The 23,466-nt window shown below is 41.1% G+C and overlaps 1 protein-coding gene across 4 annotated transcripts in view; it reads right to left on the bottom strand.

The window, feature by feature from the left end:
• The window catches only part of LOC124545347 (ankyrin-2-like), a 102,125-nt gene extending 93,774 nt beyond the window's left edge, over nt 1-8,351 (bottom strand). For 2 of the 4 annotated variants that reach the window (XR_006967607.1, XR_006967608.1), the window contains exon 1: nt 8,204-8,351. The gene's annotated coding sequence lies outside the window, so the exon portion shown is untranslated. The remainder of the gene's footprint in view (nt 1-8,203) is intronic. The other 2 variants (XM_047124246.1, XM_047124247.1) reach the window with 2 other exon arrangements.
• Between the last annotated feature and the right edge of the window lie 15,115 nt (nt 8,352-23,466).

Raw genomic sequence — 23,466 nt, 5'->3', positions numbered from 1 at the left:
AAAGCTCCTGTCACCAAGCAAACACCACAGTGGTGCACTGGGTCAAGTTAACACAACACTGAGGGCGCCGCTGAATCATAAACCAGACTCCCATAGTCAAGGCGGGATTGAACAAGGGCTCTGTAGAGCTGCAGCTGCATAGAGTGATCTGCACCCCAGTCGGTGTTGCTCAGGCAGCGGAAGGCATTGAGGTGCTACCAGCACTTCCACTTAAGCTGACGAAGGTGAGGAAGCCAAATCAATCAGGTGTCACAAACCAGTCCTAAGAATCGATATGTCTCCACTACAGTGAATGGATCGTCATTAAGGTAAGTTCTGGTTCCGGATGAACGGTATGAGGCTGACAGAAAGGCATAACACACAACTTTATGGCCGAAAACTGGAAGCTGTGGGCTAGAGCCCATGACTGTGCCTTGTGGATGGCTCCCTGTAGGTGCTGCTCAGCAACACTAGTACTGGTGGAGCAGTACAAAATGCAGAAGTTGTCTGCATACAGCTGCTGGCAGACCATTAATGGCCACTTAAAATAGAGATACACTCAATACAGAACCCTGTGGGACCCCATTGCCCTGGATATGGGGGGGAACTATGGGAGGCACCAACTTGGACAAGGAAGCGACAAAGCGACAGAAAATTTTGGATAAAAACCGGGAGCGGGCCTCGGAGACCCCCTTGTATAATGTGGCAAGGATACGATGTCACCAGGCCATGTCATACGCTTTTCATAAATCAAAAAAGATGGCAACCAGGTGTAGGCATCTGGGAAAGGATGTTCAGATGGCAGACTCGAGGGACACAAGATTATCAATAGCAGAGCGACCCAACCGCCGACACACCATACGTTTCAGCAGCTCACAAAGAACGTTGGTGAGGCTGATGGGCCGATAGCTATCCACATCAAGCAGATTTTTACCGGATTTGAGCACCAGAATGATGGTGCTCTCTCGCCATTGCGATGGAAAGATGCCATCGCACCAAATCCAGTTGGAGATGCTGAGGAGATGTCGCTTGCAGTCAGATGAGAGATGTTTAATCATCTGGCTGTGGATCCAATCTTGCCCAGGAGCAGTGTCAGGGCAATGAGCAAGGGCACTGAGGAGCTCCCACTCTGTAAATGAGGCTTTATAGGATTCACTGTGGTGTGTAGTGAACGAGAGGCCTTTCCCTTCCAGCAGCCATTTGAGGTTGCGAAAGGCTTGGGAGGGAGGGGGACGGGGTAATTCTCCGATGCAGAGGATCGAGCATAATGCTCAGCAAAGTGTTCAGCAATCGCGATTGCGATGGTAGATAACACACCATTTATGTTAACACTAGGAACATCTGTTGGGCTCTGGTACTCGAAAACACGTTTGATCCTTGCCCAGACTTGGGAAGGTGATTTATGGCACCCAATGATCGAGACGTATCTCTCCCAACACTCCTGCTTCTGTCATTTGATAAGTTGGCGAAGGCGGCCATGGAGCTGTTAAAAGGCTATGCGGTGCTCTGGGGAAGGGTGCTACCTATGCCGCTGCAGAGCTCGCCAATGCTCCTCAATGGCTTTATGGGCTTTCGGCAACCACCAAGGGACTGCCTTTCGCTTGGGGCACCCTAAAGAGCGAGGGATTGTGTTTTCTGCCACAGAAAGGATTGTCGTAGTCAGCTGCTCAACCATCACATCAATGTTCCCATATGAGGGAGATACAACAGTGACAGCAGAAGTGAGTTTCCCAGTCCACCTTGTTTAAAGCCCATCTGAACAGGCGTCTGTGGTCCTGATGCCAGGGCAGTGACAGGCAGATGGAAAAGTGGTCACTACCATGCAGGTAGTCATGTGCTCACCAGTGGACAGATGGGAGAAGCCCTAGGATGCAAATTGATAAATCAATGATTGAGTAACTACCATGAGCCACAATGAAATGTGTGGCAGTCCCAGTGTTTAAGAGGCAGAGGTTGAACTGAGATAGTAAAGTTTTGACATCTCTGCCTCAGCCAGTAAGCATGGTGCCACCACACAAGGGGTTATGGGCATTAAAATCTCCCAAAAGTAGGAAAGGTTTAGGGAGTTGATCAACCAGTGCAGGTAATACGTTCAGGAGTACTGCACCATCTGGAGGAAGATATACATTGCAGACATTTATTTCCTGTGTCATCCTTATTCTGACAGCCACAGCTTCAAGGAGGATTTGAAGAGGCACAGTTTCACTACAGACTGACTTTAGGACATAAACACAAACTCCACCTGTCACTATTATAGTCGCTATGGTTCCTGTAATATCCCTTATAGCCGCAGAGGGCAGGGGTCCGCATTGCTGGGAACCAGGTTTCCTGGAGGGCAATGCAGAAAGCAGCTTAACAGTTGGCGTAGCTCAGCCAGGCGGTGCACCTACTGCCACCGACTTATTGCCTGAGCAGTCGATATCCATTGTGCCTGAGTGTACAGCGAGATCTAGGTCCTCAGCGGACGGCAGAATGTCCACCTCATCCACAGATGCAGAGCTTGTAGGTAGCGGTGGTGTGGGTGCCACCATAATTCCCTTATTCTTGGGAATCTTCTTTTTGGATTTCTCTTACTGCTTCCTGGGTTTCCCTGGCTGGGAGGATTTCACTGATTCAGTCTCCAGGACAGAGGATGAGCGTGAAGCCCTACGACCAGCTGGTTTTTGGGCTCTTTAGCCACTGGTGGGTATCATCTTCCCAACTAGCAGAAACCTGGGAAGGGACTGATCCAAGGGACCTCTTCCTAGCGAGAGGAACCGAAGAACACTTACGTTTCTTGGGCACAGAAGCACAGAAGTGGGGACTGATATCCCCGATGCGATTGTTGGGGGGGGGGGGGGGGGGGGGGTTTTGTTCCTGAAGTAGGTGGTGCAGGAGCAACAGGGAGGGAAGTGCCCCCCCACCACCAAGGGGACAGGGGGTCATCCAGCTCTGAGAGGTGACTTGGGTTGGCGCAGCCAATGGGGCTAAAACTGTTGTAGTGGCAGCGTAAGACAATGTCATACGTACAGGGTGTAGGCGTTCAAATCCACTCTTCGCCTCAGTGTAGGTCAGTCAGTCCAGGGTCTTCTACTACATGACTTTCTTTCTGGAGAATCCTGCAGTCAGGCGAGCAAGGCAAATGGTGCTCTCCGCAGTTAACACACATGGGAGGCGGGGCACACGGAGTATTGGGATGGGATGGGCGTCCGCCATCTCGACATGTGACGCTGGAAGTAAAGCGAGAAGACATATGGCCCAACTCCTAGCATTTAAAACACCGCATTGGGGGAGGGATATAGGGCTTTACATCATAGCGGCAGACTATACCTTGACCTTCTCAGGTAATGTATCACCCTCGAAGGTCAAGATGAAGGCACTGTTGGCAACATGGTTATCTCTCGGACCTCAGTGGACACGCCGAATGAAATGTACACCTCGCCACTGTAAATTGACGCAGCTCATCGTCAGGCTGCAAAAGAAGGTCCCTGTGAAATATGATACCATGGACCATATTTAAGCTCTTATGGGGCGATCATGAAGGTTACAGAAATATCCTCCAGCTTGATTGGGCAGAGGATGCTGTTTTTATCAAGATTAACTCAGATCTCACCTTGGACAAGCCCTCCACCTCCCCAAACTTGTCCTCTAAATGCTCAACAAAAAACTGAGGCTTCATCGTCATGAAAGATTCCTCATCAGCTCTCGAACATACAGGGTACCGGGATGAATAAGAGCCACTGCCATCCTTAGCCTGACGTTCCTCTCATTGTATGGCCAGGGAGGGGAACAATTTGGGGCTGTACTTCTGTGCATTGAATTGAGCCCGTGAACACTTAGAGACTGCTGGTGTTTGATCACCAGCCAGAGAGGATGTACTATGCTTCATCACGTGTCATCCGCCCTGATGCCACCCACTCCGACCAGTGGCCCTCCCCAAAGGCGCCACCCTGCCACAGCAAAGGCCACCTGGCAGGATGGCCATTGCCAGTAGTCCCAATGCCCCCGGGGTGATGTGCACCTACTCCTCAGCATATGTGGGGAGTTAATGGCGCAGGCATCAGCAGAACGATTCCTGTGTTGTCAGGGGGCTACAGCCAACAGGGTACATGGCAGCCCCACCACAACAGACTGGCTACCATGCTGGACATCAGGTGCAACCAAGCAAACAAGTCCGTTGTCATCGTCAGCACAGAAAACGATACTGCACAGTTGCTGGAAAAATAGGCACCCAGGAGGGTGACCTCACCCAACAGTTGGAGAATGAGCAGAAGTGCAGATCCACATTGACAAAGTATGCAATAGGTCTCAGCTCATGATGGACACGATGCACCATGGAAGGTGCCTTTCCCCAATTGGCTCACTCTTCAGGAAAATTCTGAAAAATGGAGGTCAAACCATACAGGGGACCACCACATAAAGGCTGAAATGTGTACGATTCCTTTTAGTCACCTCTTACGACAGACGGGAATACCTCAGACCTATTCTAACATTCGGACTTGCAGGGGGACAAGTATGTGGAATACCTAGATAGGGAATATCAAAAAAAATGGGCAACCCAGCCCTGTGAGACAGGATCTTACAATCAGTTACTGAATCATGCTAGAAAATGTGGATGAGAACTATAGAAAATCTAAAGCAGCAGTCATCTCAAACCAGGGCCTTCCAAGTAGTGTTGTACATAAAGAAACACACAGAAAATACACTATTTAATCCCATGTTTAAATAAATAAATAAATGACTCAGGGACAAGAGTGAAAAAAGATAGAAGACACTAATCTCCTCATACCTTTCACAGAGGAGAAACTTTATGTAGTAATCAAATCCCTCAAAAACAGGAAAGCTGCTGGAATGGATGGTATATTTACCAACTTCATTATAAAAATAGAAAGAAAAAGCTACAACAACAAAACCATGTTGCTCCATTTCTGAGACAATTTGCATTGAAGTTACGTAATCAGACTCACACATGTGCAAATTCAAGCAGCCCACCAGATACAATTAGTGTCAGTTGTTCTCATAGCGTAGATGATGCGCACAAGACTGTTCAAATGTTGGCATTCAACATTCAAACATATTGATTTTTTTTTTTTTTTTTTTTTTTTTTTTGTTAGTACAACCCACCCTGCAACATCCTTGGTACCATCCCATGTCCAATGTTAGTATCTGTCCCTTGTTCAGTTTTAGAAAACCAAATGAAGAACACATTTGATGCCACTGTCTCTGGCAGGCAGATTGAACTTGTGCATGCAACAGACTGATTGGTTAACTTAAATGTTAATAACGCTGAAACAACATTCAAACATTAGTACAACCCACCCTGCAACATCCATGCAAACTTTGCAGCCTGTTTCTGACCACCCTGTATATGTTTCTTGATATTGGACTGGGATGATATTCATTTGCAGTTGGATCATTAGCTGTTATCTTCTGATTGTGGGGTACCGCAATGGTCATACATAAAAATTGCATTATGATATTTCATAAAACAATTTAGGTAGAAAAAATTAAATTTTTCCACCATATTTTATCATTTTCCAGTTCAGTGCTGTATCAGCAATGACAATAGACAACTTATTTAAGACATTTTAAGGAGCACCTAAACACTAAAAAGTTTTTTCCTAGCACAGAAGGTAAAGACATTTCTTTCTAACCCATTCAAGGCTTCTCGCACAATTTCTGTATGCTTGTTTCAACTTCAATCTCCTTCATTTAAATCTGCTATACAGTTTTTCTATTTTTCTATTAGCTTTTCTAATATTCTTATTGGACTACTGTGGGTCCACACCCTTTATCACTATCTTCTGTGACACTAACATCTAGCATACAGCCTACAGTGTGTCAATTTCTACCAGAGATCCTCCACTGCTCAGTTAGTTTCCAATCATTTGACTTTACTTTGACGTCAGTGATCAGTGATGCTATGGTACCCTTGTGGCAATTGATCTCTACATTTGTGTTCACCACACATAAAACTTAGGGCCTATTCGTTGCTGGCAAATCCAATAAATTTTCCTCCTCGGTTGGATGTCTTGGCCACTGCTCTAAATCATTTCTGGAAAATATGTTTATTACAGTGTCTCAAGATTCTTTGTCCCTGCTTCCCACTGCAAATATGTCTCTCAGTCTATACATGGTAGACTGGGACCTTCCAGTAGTAAGGAAAAGTGTGGTGGCTCTAACTGGTTCAAATGCAATTTCAGCAATAGGAGCCAACTCACATCTACTGTTACAGTCTGCAGGGGCAGCCATACGGTCAGTACCCAATCATATCTTCGACATAGAGAGATGAACTCTATAAAAACTGAAAATTGCTGCTACCTGTATGCCAATGAATGATTATCAGTAAAGCCTGATTTGTTTCTTGGAACACACACCACCTATTATCATTGCCCAGTCTAAGGTAATATAAAGCACACGAGCAAAGGCCTTCAGATAAAAAATAAATAATAATCATAAAAAAATAAAAATAAAAAATTGTTCTCTCCCAGGTTTCTGTTTAATGCATGTCCATGTTAGAGGACATGTCATCCAAATTATTGAACAACGTAATTCCGAACGACCAAACCCCGCCATACTGGAAATCAAATTCAGACATTTGCCTTTCCCATGTTGTCAGTCATGTTGCACAAGCTCATAGCTGGAACAAGCTTCTCATTACTGCTTCCAAACTCCAGACAGACTTTCACATGATGCTGTGGGATTAGCATCTCTAGTAGAAGAACTGTCAGTCCCACCTCACAGAAGTTTTTGTTGAGTCTTTAAGGGATGGAGAAAAAATACTGGCAAAGTTAAGCACTGGTCATGAGTCATGCTCAGGCAATATAATAGGTAGAATCCTCCTGCAATAGGAATGTATCTGGATTCAAACCCCAATGAGACAAAATATTTTAACATGTCAAAAATAATCAACACCCCACAACAGAGTACAATGAGATTTGAGAAAAATGATTACCAAAGCAGCTGATTGATCAAATACAAAGCATTGATTTCATCAAAGACTATGATATCCCATATTTAAGCATAGAACATGACATCTGAGGTATATCTTTGCATTAACTGAATTGTTCGATACCGCTTTGTCAACTTGCATCTAAACTGTAATCTTTCATTCTAACATATACCTCACCCTAGTTAGAGAACAATTCGTCACCACAGCTAAAATTTCATACTCTCACCACTGGCTTTACCAACACACAAGTCACTAACCTATGCCTCTGATTAAGCAACAGTTCGGCCTGTCACAACAACCAACATTTCAAAAAATACAACAGAATCGAAAACAGAAAATATTGTTATTGTTACATTCTCTTCCTTTCTATGCATGTATGATGTCACAAACCACATCGTCATCATTATCATCAGAACAAAGCCAACATCTGGTATCAGTATATTCAATTGTCCCCGTGACACTCTCCTCATGCCTAATACTCCTATTTTATTAAAGCTATCTTTTTCCAATTAAAATTTCGATGATATCTGTAATGCATATAATCTAAGTCTACTTTTCATACAACATACAAATATTCATTAACTGTAGTTAAATTTCTCACAATGCAGCCAACAGTTTATATAGATAATAATTAAACGTAACTTCTATGGACTTCTTGAGGATCTGCTGCTGATACTGTTCACGAATTATCAAATTAGTACAAAGTGACATTGAAGAATATGAGGGCATTTAGTAACTAGTGGTCAATACATAAAATACATTACGTAATCTACAATCATTCTACGCGTCGAGTGCTTATCATCATTAGGTTATTGCACGTGTCTCAAAGGTTTATGAAGCTATACACAAATGTGGTAGAATCAAAACTTTGAGCCAATCATACGCAAAGGTAAGGGACCAACAGTACAATTTAAGCCTTACAAAAGTCTTGCCTTGTGAAGCAAAGTTTTCAGGTCTAGAACTACATAACACGGTAAACTATCACGTAAAAAAACTACATAAGCGGTAAATTTAATACTTTACAGGTGATCCAGGATTTACCAAAGCGTTGGGTAATTCAAAATCACTGTACAAAGTGTGTTTAAACAGTTTATAGTCCACCGTATTTAAATATCAACAAAAGTCTGACTTTCTACACATCTTCTCAGCTACATTGTTGTAAATTCAAGTACCAAATCCGGCCTTTATACGAAGACATTGTACTTCTACTGTACTGAACTTACCGATAGGCCATTCAGAAAACTCGAACTTACGAAAGAAATATTACTTGAAACCACAGCATTCCATACCTACTTTTGAATAAAATTCCACGCCAACAGCGTCGCTAATCAAAGATATCTTATTTCTGCTTCACTTGTAATCACTTAAGATTTGCTGTACTGTATGTCTCGATTCACACATGAGAAAAGGCGCCATATTGTGGTCTAGCTAGTGCTGTTTTTCACTTGTCCAGAACGCCGCGCCGTTTAAACTTGTGTACATACCAATAATGCTTTCGGTAATTCTGTAGCTTCGTAGCACTACTAGAAGGAGCGACTTTATATTGACCTGACGCGTGACACTGGATATGGTTCAGTCGATATACCTACGCAAAGGTTATTCATCTTTCGTTTTTATTTTCAGTTTACTACCATTTCCCAAAGCTGTGTAACTTCATGCGAAAGTACAAATCCCTCTAAGAATGTGCGCCATAGTCATTCTTCGTGCGTTAACCTTGCCACATTTGAAGTTTTAAGTAGGCTGGATTAAGACATGTGTTCCTGTAACAAGAATTTTTGTGGCAGACCGAAGCAATAGGACGTTTTTGTGGTGCCAGAGAGAGAGAGAGAGAGAGAGAGAGAGAGAGAGAGAGGAAATGTTTATCAGTATCTCACCCCTTATACGTGCTCTAGAGAACTGCTGGTTAACGCTGGAACAGCGTCGAACCTGAGCATTATTAGTTTCTCTTCCTTGGATCACTTGGACGATAAATCTTAACGATGTGGAACGAGTCATTTTGCTTTCAAGTCGCAAATTAATTTTTTAAATATGGCTACTTGCTGAACACATATAAGGTGTTTTTTTATGCATATCGTACATGAACACGGGATAAACTATTCGGCGATTTCGTGCTTGAGACAAGTTAGCTAGAGAAAGAGTTTGACAAGTACTCAAAAATTTTAGTCTTGAACGATGACGACGTGGTTTTTGCAGAGTTGCTCGTCATAATGTCAAAAGGATAAGAAAGTTAGACGTAGGTCCAGGCAGTTAGAAGAACACGTTCACTCAGTTTATAGCTTTATTTCGTAGATGAACGGAAGCTCTGCTATGTTTTTCGGTATTTTAAGTGACAACTAGATTACGTTAGTAACAAGTGAGTCTTCACTTGGGTCTCACAACATAGTTCTGTTGTACATTGTATCTGTAGTGGCGTTACCCGAAATACACCTTTCTTTCTTACAAAAAAATAAATAAATAAACTGCGAGCATGTGCATTGGTACTAAACCTGGAACAGTTTCATGTCCCTGTCTTACAATTGGATTAGATTAAGTTTTTTTTCCTTCCATAGACCCAAAAGTGAGACGATTCTCATGGGTGTGAAACAAGTATATTTAAGATTCTCCATTTTATTTAGAAAAAAGAGACCAATGGAAACCTCCTCTCGTGAGGCACATAATAGGACAGAACATTTTCACCTTTTTTCTTCCCCTTCATTAGCGTGGTGCTAGGGTTAGTTCAACATTGGCAGCACAAAATAAAATTTCACTCTCGCCGTTTTGAGGTCGTACTTGAATGAAATAGGCCAAGTGTCAAAGCAACTTGGTCTTATTAAATGATAGTATTACGACAACAGCCCCATTAATGTTGGAAACAAACAAAATTGACTTGTCACAAAGCATCATGTGCACTGTTAATGAGTAGTAATTATGAACTGTACATCTGAGGAATGAATCTGCCAAGGGAACAGAGTATCTATAAACTATATCACTGATATTGATGTATATTGATGTATATTAGAACGAGACTTTGAATGAAGGCTTTGGTTGTCACACATTGTCAGATTGTCATCTCTCTCCCCCCCCCCCCCCCCCCCCCACGTCTCTCTCTCTCTCTCTCTCTCTCTCTCTCTCTCTCTCTCTCTCTCTCTCTCCCCTCTCTCTCTCCCTCCCCCCCCCCCCACCCCCCTCTACCCCCTTCCCCCCACACTCTCTCTTATTTATTCGTCCATAGATCATTAAATAGCACAATGGTATTGGATATGTCAGAAACATCACAGAACCACTATAAACATATAAAACTGTTAGCAAAGAATGGTAGGATAAGGTGAGGATAGGACAAGAAATCGGCCATGGTCTAATAAAATGGTGCTATCAGTTGCAGACTGTGGTGCAAGTTGGAATAAATGATAAATGATGCATGTCGTCTGGGCTCAGGCGTTATTTCTGGGTCATTACAACGACTGGCAGAGAAGGTTGAGAAGACCAGCCTTGCACATTAGTGAAGCTCACAATTTGCAGCATTGTCCTGAGAACTGATCGTGGCCCTTTGGCTCAAAGCTGAGTGGAGGGCCTGAACCAGGGACTTCAAAGGTTCTGTGACAAGCTAAGCTGCAACTTCCTGGACTTGGAACACTGGGTTGACAAGTGTAGGGTTCCCCTAAATGGGCGCACACAGGGTTTTTTTTTTTTTTTTTTTTTTTTTTTTTTTAGATTAGACATCTCTTCATCCAATACAGATAACAATAACTGTAGGAAAGCTAGAAGCATAGATGTAAGATTGTGTCCTGGGTTAGATTCCTGGCCGGGTTGGGGATTTTCTCTGTCCAGGAACTGAAGCATCATCATCATGAGTGACAGTAGCTAGATAGGACTGTGAAATAATTGGGACTTTAAACAGGTGCTGATGACAGCACAGTTGAGTGCTCCACAAACCAAACATCATCATCATCATCATCAATGTAAGATCAAAAAAGATGCTTGGCAGATGAGAATATTAATATCCTAATAGTAAACTGCCAGAGTTTGAAGTGCTCATGAGAAGCAGTGAAGCTCACATAATACTAGGTACAGAAAGCTGGTTGAGACCTGACATTGATAGCAGTAAGATCTTTGGGGAGAATATAAGTGTATATTGAAAGGATAGGCAAATGGGAAATGGAGGTGTATTTGTTGCAGTAGACAAGAAACTCAGATGCACTGAGGTAGAAACTGAAGCTGCATATGTGATTGTCTGTGCAAAACTCAGTATCAGGCATGGGCATAAAATGATAATTGGATCCTTCTGTTGCTCACCAGACTCATTTCCTGGTGTAGCCAAAAAATCAAGGAGAAACCTTAGTTCACTTGTACATAAGTTCCTCAATCATACTGTAATCATCATTGGAGACTTTAATCATCCAACAATTAATTGGGAAACTTGCAGTTTTGCTAGTGGTGGGCATGATAGGACATCCTGTGAAACTTTACTAAATGCCTTCTCTGAAAAGTGTCTAGAACAGATAGTTAGGAACCCTACTCATGATGGAGGCATATTGGATCTAATGGCAACAAACAGACCTGACCACTTTGAGGATGTCCACATCTAAACTGGTATCAGTGGCCATGTGTGGTTGTGGCAACAATGATCATCAAAATACAAAGGACAAATAAAACAAGCAGAAACATATATATGTTTGGTAAACTAGATAAAAAATAAGTTATGTCATATCTCAGTGAGGAATTTGAAACTTTCAGCACAGGGCAGGAGCATGTAGAGGAATGCTGGTTCAAGTTTAAAAGAATAGTTGACCACACACAGGATAGGTATGTACCCAGTATAACAGTTCATAATGGGAGGGAATCTACATGGTATACAATCACTGTAAAGAAGCTTTTATAGAAACAGGTATTACTCCATAATAGGTGTAAAACAAAGTGTTGGGCTTTAGATAAAAAGATGCTGAATGAAACATGTTTGGCTGTCTGTCAAGATAGCAATGCCTGACACCTTCAATGACCACTGTGTTCGAATACTGTCAAGTGATCATTCACAGAACCCAAAGAAATTCTGGTTGCATGTAAAGGCCATTAGTCGCACCAAAGTTAGTGTCCAGTCCCTAGTGAATGAGACAGGAACTGAAATTGAGGGAAGCAAAACAAAAGCTGAACTGCTTAACTCTGTTTACAAATGTTCCTTTACTAAGAAAAACCCAGGAGAATTGCCCCTATTTAATCCTTGTACCACGAAAAAGATGAATGAAACAAGTATCACTATAATGAAAAGGATAGTTGCTGTTCACCATATAGCGGAGATGTTGAGTCACAGAAAGGCACAACAAAAAGACTGTCACACAATTAGCTTTCGGTCAATAAGTCCTTCGTCATAATAAGACAACATACACATATGCACACACTCGGGCAAATGCAACTCACACACACATGACCACAGTCTCTGGCAGCTGAAACCAGACTGTGAGCAGCAGGGTATTATGGCAGATGCAACCAGGTGGGTGTATGGAGGAGGCTGGGGATGGGAGTAGCAGGGATACCAGGGTAAGGGTTGGAAGGGTAAAGTGTACTAGGGTAGGCATGGGTGAGGGTAAAGTGCTGCTTGGAATGTGCAGGGATGAGATGGAGAGTGGGGCAACTAGTTGCAGTCTGTAGGTTAGACAAGGGATGGGAGGGGGGGGGGGGGGGGGGGGGGGTAGCGGAAAAGAAGAGCAGTAAGAAGACTGGGTACATTGATGGAATAGAGGGCCATTTAGTGCTGGGATGGGAACAGGGAAGGGGCTAGATGGGTAATAACAGTGATTAATAAGGGTTGAAACCAGGAGGTTTACGGGAATGTAGAATATATTGCAGGGAGATTTCCCACCTACATAATTCAGAAAAGCTGGTGTTGTTGGGAAGGATCCAGATGGCACAGGCTGTGAAGCAGTCATCAAAATGGAGGATGTCATGTTGGGCAGGATGCTCAGCAACAGGGTAGTCTGGCTGTTTCTGGGCCACAGTTTATCGATGGCCGTTGATGCGGGCAGACATGTTGGTTGTCGTGCCCACGTAGAATGCAACACAGTGGTTGCAGCTTAGCTTTTAGATCTCATGACTGGTTTCACATGTAGACCTGCCTTTGATGGGATAGGTAATGCTTGTGGCAGGACTGTCACAAACTTCATCGCCATCCCATCAAAGGCAGGGCCACCCGTGAAACCTGTCATGATCTACAAGCTAAGCCGCAACCACTGTGCTGCACTCTATGTAGGCAACACAACCCACTCTCTCTCTCTCTCTCTCTCTCTCTCTCTCTCTCTCTCTCTTTTTCCCCCCATGAGTCTTCTGACTGGTTTGATGTGGCCCAGCAGGAATTCCAGTCCTGTGCCAACCTCTTCATCTCAAGAGTAGGACTTGCAGCCTACATCCTCAATTATTTGCTGGATGTATCTAATATCGATCTTCGTCTACAGTTTCTAACCTCTACAGCTCACTCTGTTACCATGGAAATCATTCCGTCATGTCTTAACACTTGTCCTATTATCCTGTCCCTTCTTCTGCTCAGTGTTTTCCACATATTTATTTCCTCTCTGATTCTGTGCAGAACCTCCTCATTCCTCAGCTTGACTGTCCACCTAATCCTCAACATTCGTTTATAGCACAACATCTCAAATGTTTTATTCTTTTCTGTTTCACTACCATACAAAGCTGTGCTCCAAATGTACATTTTCAGAAACTTCTTCCTCAAATTAAGGCCTATGTTTCATATTAATAGACTTCTCTTGGCCAGGAAGGCCCTTTTTGCCAGTGCTAGTCTGCTTTTGATGTCCTTGCTCCATCCATCACTGGTTATTTTGCTGCCTAGATAGTAGAATTCCTTAACGTCATCTACTTTGTAACCATCAATCCTGATGTCAAGTTTCTTGCTGTTCTCATTTCTGCTATTTCTCCTTACTTTCTTCTTTCTTCAATTTACTCTCAATCCATATTCTGTGATCATTAAACTGTTCATTTCATTCAGCAGATCATGTAATTCCTCTTTACTTTCACTCAGGATAGCAATGCCATCAGCGAATCATATCATTGATATCCTTTTGCCTTTAATTTTAATCCCACTTCTGAATCTTTCTTTTAAGCAGTAGCAGCAACAGCGGCAGCAGCAGTAACAACAACAACAGTAACAGCAGCAGAATCAACAAGAACTGGAGCAGCAGCACAGCACAGCTTAAGGAGGAGCCAAAGGCAAAATACATGACAGGTTTTTATGGTTTCAAGCCAGGAAAAAAATTAAAATGTGAAAATCAGCCTGCCAACTCACAGATAAGTCACAGTAACAACTTATTCCTAAACTCACAGGTAAAACAGGAGAATATGAACTTGGTTCTTTTTCATCAAAATGTGCAGTCACTAACTAGTAAAATAAGCAAAATCTAAATCCTCTTAGAAAACACATTAAAAACTACCTTATTATTGTGTCTCACAGAACATTAGCTTGATGAGGACAAGTTACATATTGTGTCCCTACCTAACTTTATGATAGGTGGTTATTATTGTAGAAAAATTCTTAAACATGTTGGCAGTTTTATATTCATAAGAAATAATATAAACTTTGTAAATATAAAATTTCCTGTTGAAATAATGGAGGAAAAAGATGTAGAGCTATCAGGAGTTGAGATAGTGGACACTAAACTATTTGTTAATACAGACCTCCAACTGGTGACAAATACTTTCCTAAAAAGTTTGGAGTATTCACTTAACAGGCCAACACAAAAAACAGAAGAGTTATTCTATATGGTGATTTTAATACCAACTTTGCAAAGGACACCAAAGAAAAGAATGAATTCCTGAATCTCTTGCAAACATTTAACATGAAATCTACTGTAGAAACAGCAGTTTGTATTACAAAGACTTAATCTACCACCATTGACCAGATATTTGTAAATGTAAAAATGAACTGTAAAATAAAAACACTAAACACATGCTTTGGAGATCACACAGCTCAAAAACTCTCTCTCTCTGAGTACAGAAACTGAGCTGCAATCTCGGCCATATTTCTAGAGCTCTCTAAAGCATTCACTGTCATCAATCACAACATCTTGCTTAAGAAACTTAAATCTGTAGATATCAGGAGCCCAACCTATGAGTGGATTAAATCATATCTTCAAAATAGAGAGCAAGTAGTTGAGCTTGGTATCCAAAACGGGAACAAGATAAAGTCCTACTGCTCAGAAAAGCAGAGCATTAAGTATGTTGTACCACAAGGCTCCATTCTAGGGCCAATTCTGTTCCTACTCTTTGTAAATGACTTAAAATCAACCAGTCCAAGTCATAATTACATAAAATTCACAGATGACTTAAATGTAATAATAAAAGAAAGGACCAGAGAAGAATTGCTGCACGAGATTAAAAAGTGTACCACTCACATTACAGACTGATTTTCTGGGGACAATTTAGCACTAAAAAAAAAAAAAATAACAGTTACAATGCACATACACACAGTGCAGAATAAATGCCCACTAACAGCATACATAGAGTTGTTTACCAGAATCCTTGAAGATGAAAGCTCTACAAAATTTCTCGGAATATGGATCCAAGAAGATCCAAGATGGATTCAACATGCAAATTCCATTACAAATAAATTGAATACCATTTGTTAAACTATCAAAATTCTTTCTGATTGCACATCGAAAAAGACACTAAAAATGTATACTTCACTCAGGCAGAATCTTTACTGTGATATGGCATAATCTTTTGGGGAAATGCATCTGCCAGCAAAATTTGTTTTATATGTCAAAAGAGAATTGTAAGAGTCCTAGAAAATGCTGTCGCAAGAAGCTCATGCAAGCCCTTATTTAAGAAACTTCACATCCTTCCACTACCATGTCTATATATCTTCCAAGTAATAATATTTGTTAGGAAAGTCTTAGAAAATAGCAACAGTCTTGTATCGACTAACCAGAGTATCCATCTATATAACACAATGAGAAAGCAGGATATACATGTTCAACACACATACACAACACTAAAACACAATGGACCACTGCAAACAAAACAGACTGTACAGCAAGCTGCCTAATAACATTAAAAACAAAATAAAGATACTTCAAAATTTGAAACTGCTGTGCACAAATATTTATTGTAGAAGTGTTGTTATAGTATAGATGAATATCCCAAAACATAAAAATTTGTTCTGCCTATGTTCTGTACTTTGTATGTAAACCCGAACACCTCAATACAGAAGTGTGTCACCTTTACTGTTTTACTTTATTAATGGATTTTTCAGTGCATAGGGTACTTTTGAATTATCCATGTTATTTGCCTATGTGTTTGTTTCCCCTAATAATGTGAACTTATTTAGAAATAGTGTGCAATTCTGAATTTTCCACAAGACATCCACCTATACACTTTTCTGCTTCTTGGCATCACACAAGTATTTTTTAACACTATAAGAGCACTGTCATAATCATTTTAACCATGTATCATCTGATCTCCATTTTTTACTTGTCCTGTATCATCATGTGCTTCTCTGCACACAATGTATGATCTACAGGATAAATAAAATTATAATTACAATTACAATTCCATCTTTGCTTCTTCGCTGTACAAATTGAATAGTTGGGACAAAAGACTACATCCCTGTCTTACCTCTTTTTAATCTGTGCATTTTGTTCTTGGTCATCCACTCTTATTCTTTCCTCTTGGCTCCTGTACATATTGTACATTACCAATCTCTCCCTATAGCTTACCCCTATTTTTCTCAGGATTTTGAACATCTTGCACCATTTTACATTTTTGAACCCTTTTTCCAGGTTGACAAATCCTATAAACGTGTCTTAATTTTTCTTTATTCTTGCTTTCGTTATCAACTGCAACATCAGATTTGCCTCTCTGGTGCCTTTACCTTTCCTTGAGCCAAAGTGATTGTCATCTAACACACCCTCAACTTTCTTTCCCATTCTTCTATATATTATTCTTATAAGCAAGTTGGATGCATGAGCTGTTAAGCTGATTGTGCAATAATTCTCACACTTGTCAGCTCATGGAGTCTTCAGAATTGTGAGGATGACATTTATCTGAAAGTCAGATGGTATGTCCCCAGACTCATACATTCTACACATGAATGTGAATATTCGTTTTGCTGCCACTTCCCCAAATGATTTTAGAAATTCTGATGGAATGTTATCTATCTCTTCTGGCTTATGTGATTTTAAGTCCTCCAAAGCTCTCTTAAATTCTGATTCTAATACTGGATCCCCTATTTCTTCTATATCGACTCCTGTTTCGCTTCTATCACATCAGACAAATCTTCCCCTTCACAGACTCTTTGATATACTCTTTACTCCTATCTGCTCTCTCCTCTGCATTTAACATTGATAGTGGAATTCCCATTGCAGTCATAATGTTCCCCCCTTGCTTTTACTTTCATCAAAGGTTGTTTTGACTTTCCCATATGCTGAGTCAGTTCCTTCTGACAATCATTTCTTTTTCAATTTCTTCACATTTTTCACTCGGCCATTTCATCTTAGCTTCCCTGCATTTCCTATTTATTTCATTCCTCAGTGACTTGTATTCCTATATTCCTGAATTTCCCTGAACATTTTTGTACTTCCATCTTCCATCCATCAACTGAAGTATTTTTTCTGTTACCCACGGCTTCTTCTCAGTTACCTTCTTTGTACCTACGTTTTTCTTTCTAACTTCTGTGATTGACCTTTTTAGAGATGTCCATTCTTCTTCAACTGTACTGCCTACTGGGCTATTCTTAACTGCTGTATCTACAGCCTTAGAGAACTTCAAGCATATCTTGTCATTCCTTAGTACCTCTGTTTCCCACTTCTTTGCATATTGATTCTTCCTGAATAATCTCTTAAAATCCAGTCTTCTCTTCATCACTACTACATTGTGACCTGAGTCTTTATCTGCTCCTGGGTACACCTTACAATCCAGCATCTGATTTTGGAATCTCTGTCAGACCATGATGTAATCTAACTGAAATCTTCCCATATCACCTGGCATTTTCCAAGTATACCTCCTCCTTTTGTGATTCTTGAACAGAATATTCGCTAGTACTAGCTGAAATTTATTACAGAACTCAAATAGTCTTTCTCCTCTCATTCTTTGTCCCAAGCCCATATTTTCATGTAAGCTTTCCTTCTGCTCCTTCCACTACAACTGCATTTTAATCCCTCATGACTATTAGATTTTCATCTCCCTTTACATACCATTTTACCCTTTCAATATCCCCATATACATTATCGCTTCATCTTCAGCTTGTGACATTGGCATTTAAACCTGAACTATCATTGTCAGTATTGGTTTGCTGTTGATTCTGATAAGAATAACCTTATCACTGAACTGTTCACAGTAACACACTCTCTGCCCTACCTTCCAACTCATAACAAATCCTACTCCTGTCATACCATTTTCTGCTGCTGTTGATATTACACAATACTCATCTGACCAGAAACACTTGTCTTCTTTCCATTTCACTTCACTGGCCCCTAGTATATCTAGATTGAGTCTGTTTAGATTTTCTAGCTTTTATACCACGTTCAGACTTCTGACATTCCACACCCTGACTTGTAGTACATGATGCTCTTGCTGGTTATTCAATCTTTTTCTCATGGTCGCCTCCCCTTTGGTAGTCCCTTTTGGGAGATCTGGTGGGGGACTATTCCAGAATCTTTTGCCAATACAGAGATCACCATGACACTCTTTCAATTACAGGCTGCATGTCCTGTGGATACATGTTATGTGTCCTTAATGCAGTGATTTCCATTACCTTCTGCATCCTCATGCCACTGATCATTGCTGATTCTTCTGCCTTTAGGGCCAGTTTCCTATCCCAAGAACAAGAGAGTGCCTGAACCTCTGTCTGCTCCTCCACTCTCTCCCATAATGCCTGCTGCTCACAGTCTGGCTTCAGCTGCCAGAGACTTTGGTCGTGTGTGTGAGTTGTGTTTGCGTGAGTATTAGTGTGTGTATATGTCGTCTAATTTTGACAAAGGCCTTGTTGGCTGGAATCTGTGTTACAGTCTTTTTGTTGTTTGTGCATGTCTCCAACTCAGCATCTCTGCTATATGGTGAATAGCAACTGTCCTTTTCATTATATTGTTATGCCCATCCTGAATTTTCCATTGTTTAATGAACTAAATATTAGTGTCCATGGTGTTGAGCAACAGCTGAAATCATTAAATTGAACAAAGCTCCAGGCCCCCAATGGAATCCCTGTCAGATTCTATACTGAATTTGCAGCTGAATTAGCCCCTCTTGTAACTATAATCTATCATACATACCTCAAACAAAAAATCATGCCCAGTTCTCAGAAAAACATGCAGATCACACTCATCTACATGAAGGGCAGTAGAAGTGATCCACAAAACTATTGTCCAATATCCTTGACATTGATTTGTTGTAGAATCTTAGAATTATTGTGAGCTCAAATATAATGAGGTACCTCAAACACGATGACCTCCTCAGTGCTAACCAGCATGGATTTCGAAAATGCCGATAATGTGAAACCCAACACGTAGTTTTCTCACATTACATAGTGAAAGCTTTGGATCAAGGCAACCAGATAGACACAGTATTTCTTGATTTCTGAAAAGCATTTGACTCAGTACTACACTTATGCTTATTCTCAAAAGTACAGTCATATGGGGTATCAAGTGAAATTTGTGACTTCCACATCATCAGGTGTAGAAGTAACTTCAGGTGTGCTCCAGGGAAGTGTGTTGGGACCCTTACTGTTCATGCTGTATGTTAATGACCTTGCAGACAATATTAATAGTAACATCAGGGTTTTTTCAGATGATACAGTTATCTATAATGAAGTACTATCTGAAAGAAGCTGCATAAATATTCAGTCAGATTTTGATAAGATTTCAACCTTGTGCAGAGACTGGTAACTTGCTGTAGATGTTCAGAAATATAAAATTTTGCAATTCACAAAACGAAAAAATATAGTATCTTATGGCCATAATATCAATGGGTCACTTTTGGAATTGGTCAACTAATACAAATACCTTGGTTTAATACTTCGTAGGGACAGGAAATGCAATGATCAGATAGTTTCAGTCATGGGTAAATCGGGTGGTAGACTGCAGTTTATTGGTAGACTAATGGGGAAGTGCAGTCAGTCTACGAAGGAGAAGAAGAGAATAGAATCTTTTGAAATATGGTGCTACTGAAGAATGCTGAAGATTAGATGGGTAGATCAAGTAACTAACGAGAAGGTACTGAATAAAATTGGGGAGAAGAGGCATTTGTGGCACAACTTGGCTAGAAGAAGAAATTAGTGGGTAGGACATGTTCTGTGGCACCAAGGGATCACCAATTTAGTATTGGAGGGAAGCATGGAGAGTAAATATCATAGAGGGAGGCCAAGAGATGAATACACTAAGCAGATTCAGAAGGATGTAGATTGTGATAGTTACTCAGAGATGAAGAGGTTTTCACAGAATAAAGTAGCATGGAGAGCTACATCAAACTAGTCTTTGGGCTGAAGACCACAACAACAACAACAACAATATCAGTGAGTGGGGTGTGAAGTGCAGACCACCTCCAAGATGATGCACCTGGGCAGTACTCTGTTGATTCAAAGCAGCAAAAAGTCTACACACATGGCAACCAAATAAAATGTGATCATGACCATAAGAAATGGAATTATCCACAGCACAACAAAGATAGTTCTTTTAAGATCTCACTGATAAAGGAAACAGGACCACAAATCTGAAACTGCAACTCAACATTGAAGGCCTAATCCAAGACAAAGGAAAAAACTGAACAGAATTGCTAAAGAAAACAAGACTGACATTATTACACCCCAGGAAACTCATATATTTTAGAAAGAACAGTCCTCTGTGGAAAATGTACTGGCTATAAAGTTGTTGGAAGCATAGCCTCAAAAACTCACAGCTACATAGTGTACATTTGCAACAATATTAAACAACTATGAAATCTTCACGGGTTATCAGCCTAGTGGCGTCGACTTCTAGTCATAACATTTCAATGGATTGTGTATCCATCATCTTCAGGCAAAGTGTTGGGATGCTGTCTGTTACGCGCCTTTGTAGCCTCCAGACTGCTATCAGATTCTGGCCGCTGACCAATCACGTGCCAGCGGAATCGCACCGGGCACTTGGCGCCACCGGTGGTGGGGAGGATGTGTGTGCGGGCATCGATTCCCAGTGTATGTTCATATCAGTGCCGGCTGCAGTCCCCTTTGGAAGGAGCGTTCTTGCCAAATTTCTTTTAATTGCAGGATCCCAGGCTGTACTGAGATGGTAACCACTGTCTCGATTAATAAAATTTTTGTGCAGGCAAATCTCTACCGCTTCTTTTATCATTGAATCCCAAAATCCGCTGGTGCTGCATAACTTCTTTGTTCCTTCAAATTCGAAGTATGCTTTTTGTTGATGCTGTGTTCTGCCATCACAGACTTGTCAACTTGTCCAGGACGCACGTGTTCTTATGGTTCTGTATGTCGCTGTGTAATGCAATGTTGCGTCTGCCCTATGTATTGCATTCCACATTCACATCCAATTCTCTAAACACCCAGTGTCATTAGTCCTAGTGGGTCTTTGGTCAATCCAAGAATATCCTTGATTTTCTTTGCTGCGTAAAAGACGGTCATCACTTGGTGCTTCTTAAGGATTGTTGCGATCTTCACCGTTGGTGGCGGCAGGAGCACACAACCTCTTGTGTTGTCCTCTTCTGCTCTCTCTCCTCCTCTCTTCTTATTGTTCCTCAAAGCTCTTCCTATTAGTTTCTCGCTGTAGCCATTTCTTCTGAAGGTTTCCTTTAGATGTTGTAATTCACTCAGTAAACTCTTCTTGTCACAAATGGACCTCACCCTGTGTACCAAGGTGTTAAGTACAGAGCTGCATTGTTGACATATAGGTCCGTATGTGTTTCCTTCCTATATATCAAATGTCCCAGCATGCCTCCTGTGTTTCTAGTAATCAGGATGTCCAGGAAGGGTAGGCTTCTGTTTTTCTCTATCTCTATGGTAAACTTGATGTTTTCGTGTGTACCGTTGAGGTGCTGCAGGAACTCAAGTAGTTTATCTTTACCATGTGGCCATACCACAGATCTGTAAAATGCTTTTGGTTTCAGTGGAGCCATGTCCAATGCTACCTCCTCAAAGTATTCCATGTATAAGTTAGCCATGCTTGGTGCTAAGGGGGAACCCATAGCAACTCCATCTATTTGCTCGTAGAATTTTCCACCACATTTGAAGTAGGTGGTGGTTAGTACATGCCAAAAGAGTTTGACTATGTCCTCATCAAAGTGCCCCTCGAGCAGTGCTAGAGAATCATCCAGTGGCACCCGTGCGAATAATGATGTCACATCGATCGGACTAACAGATCTTCTTCATCCAAGTGCATTTATTGCAGTACCTTGACGAATTCCGCCGAGTTTTTCACATGGTGGGGACAGTTCCCTACGAGTGGTTTTAACAGTTGGGCCAGATGTTTGGCAATGCCCTATGTCAGCACGTTTCTGGTGTTTAAAATCGGACGTAATGGAACCTCGTCCTTGTGAATTTTTGGTAGGCCGTACAGGCATGGTGGTGCAGGTGCCCTCAGGTACAGTCTTCTGACAGTGTTCTTTTCTAGTCCTGAGTTATTGAGCCACTCAATGGTCATGTGTGTCACTGATGCAATCGAGTCCTCTCCCTCTTGTTTGTAAGCAGTATCTTGCAGAAGATTAGTGGCAGAAAATTGCCACCTTGGAAAAACTACAATTACATTCTATATCACAAGTCTTGGTTTTGGCCCCACTTTTATTTAACTTGTACTGCGGATCTTTGAACAAAACTGTACCACATTTTGCTTGACAGTCCAAAAACAAAATTCACAAAAAATGGAATGCTCACACAGGCTCAGTCTTAGGTAAGGCACGGGGCAAACTTTGATTCATGAGAAGGATACTGAGAAAATGCTGTTTTATGCATTCATTCATCTTGTTCCATAGATCTGATAAGAAGCAGAACTAACAGGGATATTGAGCAAAACTGAGTATAAGACAAAGAAAGAAATTTAATCTTTGCAGTGTACTAACAGTAAACTATCACTGTACAGCTTAGTGCCATTCACACTTATGCCATCTAAATGCAATCAAATAAATAATTGTGAAAAGGAAAATTACCACTCATCATATAGCATAGCTCCCAAGTTGAAGATAGGCACAACAAAAAGATTGTCACAAATATAGCTTTCCGCCAGTAAGGCCTTCATCAAAATTAGATGACAAACAAACATGTACACACTCACACAAATGCAATCCACACACACATAACTGCAGTCTCAGGCAACTGAGGCCACACTGATTTAGTAAAGTAAATTAGTAATAGAGCTCAGCTATTATGAAGAAAGTTGCTGTTTGTCTGTTATTAGTGATTTAATACTCACTGACTAGAATAGTATGTTTCAAAGAAATTGTTTTTTTAAATACATGAATAATGAGAACTATGTACAGTATCTTACTACTTGTCATTCAACTTTATAACCAGCATTGTTACTTGCTGTCTGAGTAAAAGAGCTCATCAATTCTTGAACCTAGATTTTCAGACAATTTGTAGAAAGAGTGGCTAATGAAGTATG

The sequence above is a fragment of the Schistocerca americana genome, chromosome 8 (genome assembly GCF_021461395.2).
Source record: "Schistocerca americana isolate TAMUIC-IGC-003095 chromosome 8, iqSchAmer2.1, whole genome shotgun sequence".
Lineage (NCBI taxonomy): Eukaryota > Metazoa > Arthropoda > Insecta > Orthoptera > Acrididae > Schistocerca > Schistocerca americana.
This window is presented reverse-complemented; position numbering and strand designations above follow the sequence as displayed.